The sequence below is a fragment of the Procambarus clarkii genome, chromosome 75, assembly GCF_040958095.1.
Source record: "Procambarus clarkii isolate CNS0578487 chromosome 75, FALCON_Pclarkii_2.0, whole genome shotgun sequence".
Classification (NCBI taxonomy): Eukaryota; Metazoa; Arthropoda; class Malacostraca; order Decapoda; family Cambaridae; genus Procambarus; species Procambarus clarkii.
The window spans coordinates 19050461-19052836 of NC_091224.1; positions in this window are offsets into that span (position 1 = coordinate 19050461).

Below are 2376 nucleotides of genomic sequence, written 5' to 3' on the forward strand. Positions count from 1 at the left end.
TCACCTTAACACATTATTTTATAAACCTTACAGAAGCAGCCGTGCGCAGAGGCCTGGGGCCGTGTGCAGCGCGCCGGGCCGTGTGCAGCGGCGGCCGGCTGATAGCCACAGATAAGGAGAGTGGTCGGTGTTGGTACGCCGCACCGCTCCTGACCTCTGGTAGGGCCTCCTCTTGAGAGATAGTGTGGGTGGAGAGGCTCAGATAACAGCCACATCCACTTGCCTGTCAACGACTCTGAAGTGTCGTAATGACTTCTGTTGCTAAGTGATTGTACAAATTGCGTCGCAGTCTAGTTAAGTAATTTCTATGTAGAACACGGTAATCTAAATGCTTGTGCTATTTATTTTAATTGAAATTTATCGTAAATGATAAATACATTTGAAAGTTATTTATAATTAAGTGGATTATTTAATAACTCGCTAACTGCAGATTACTTTAGGATCTTGTTCTTTTAAGCCTACCAGCTGCTCAAGGACATAAATGGTATATATTGCTTAACTTGCAGCTTTCAGTTCCTTGTATTCATACATGTTTGTTTCTGACTTTAACATAGGATTATAATACAGGCGATGAGTCGAAATAACGGGGCTGAAGTGTGTTGACCAGACCACACAATCGACTTGAGAATGGTCCAGGACGGACCGAAACGTCGTCGTCCCTTCACCTTCTAGTGTAGGATTATAATATTTAAAAATGAAGGAAACTACTAAGGTGTATTGCCCCAATTGAGGCAGCTTCGATATAGGCCTATTCTCTGTTTCTCATGTAATTGTCCAATTTCTACCCCATTAGCTTATCTGATATTTGTTAGCTTGTTCTGTAGTCTCTTGTACCAAGCTTCTTAATCTATAACTTTCTTAAATCTAAACTTTTTCCTTTTTTATAATTATCGTTTAAATTCAGGAACTACCTGGGTGAATACTGGTTTGTGAATAGTATAATGGATTTACGGAACAAATTATCAGGTAACATAACATGCGGGATCCCCTGATTGTTACAAGCGTTCTCTTGAGATTCCACAACGGACACAATACGGGGAATTACAATGCCCGAACCCCAAGACCCGACCTAACCTAACCAACGTAGAAAACGTGGATGATTGTGAGGTGCTGCGTGGCATATTAACATGTATTTTGTCCCTTGGTGACCAAACCGGACAAAATGCGGCGCGGTATTTGTGAGGATATAAATGAATGAGATTGAGTTGACATAGGGAAGAACTGGCTAATATCAGAAGAAATCTCTGCGTTGAAACTTCACGGATAGTCAGCCCCCTCCCCCCCCAGGGAAGAATAATCAGCCGTAGGGACGAATAATCAGTCCCCAGGGACGAATAATCAGCCGTAGGAACGAATAATCAGCTCCCAGGGACGAATAATCAGCCGTAGGGACGGATAATCAACCCCCAGGGACGAATAATCAGCTCCCAGGGACGAATAATCAGCTGCCAGGGACGAATAATCAGCCGTAGGGACGAATAATCAACCCCCAGGGACGAAAAATCAGCCCCCCGGGAAGAATAATCAGCTCCCAGGGACGAATAATCAGCTTCAATGACGAATAATTATCGCGAATAATTATATGAGAATAGTCAGTCCCCAGGGGAGAAAAGTCAGCCCCCAGGGGAGAATAGTCAGCCCCCAGGGGAGAATAGTCAGCCCCCCGGGGAGAATAGTCAGCCCCCAGGGGAGAATAGTCAGCCCCCCGGGGAGAATAGTCAGCCCATAGGGGAGAATAGTCAGCCCCCAGAGGAGAATAGTCAGCCCCCAAGGGAGAATAGTCAGCCCCCCAGGGGAGAATAGTCAGCCCCCCAGGGGAGAATAGTCAGCCCCCAGGGGAGAATAGTCAGCCCCCAGGGGAGAATAGTCAGCCCCCAGGGGAGAATAGTCAGCCCCCAGGGGAGAATAGTCAGCCCCCAGGGGAGAATAGTCAGCCCCCAGGGAAGAATAGTCAGCCCCCAGGGGAGAATAGTCAGCCCCCAGGGGAGAATAGTCAGCCCCCCAGGGGAGAATAGTCAGCCCCCCGGGGAGAATAGTCAGCCCCCAGGGGAGAATAGTCAGTCCCCAGAGGAGAATAGTCAGCCCCCAAGGGAGAATAGTCAGCCCCCCAGGGGAGAATAGTCAGCCCCCTGAGGAGAATAGTCAGCCCCCAGAGGAGAATAGTCAGCCCCCAGGGGAGAATAGTCAGCCCCCAGAGGAGAATAGTCTGCCCCCAGAGGAGAATAGTCAGCCCCCAGAGGAGAATAGTCAGCCCCCAGAGGAGAATAGTCAGCCCCCAGAGGAGAATAGGCAGCCCCCAGGGGAGAATAGTCAGCCCCCAGAGGAGAATAGTCAGCCCCCCAGGGGAGAATAGTCAGCCCCCAGAGGAGAATAGTC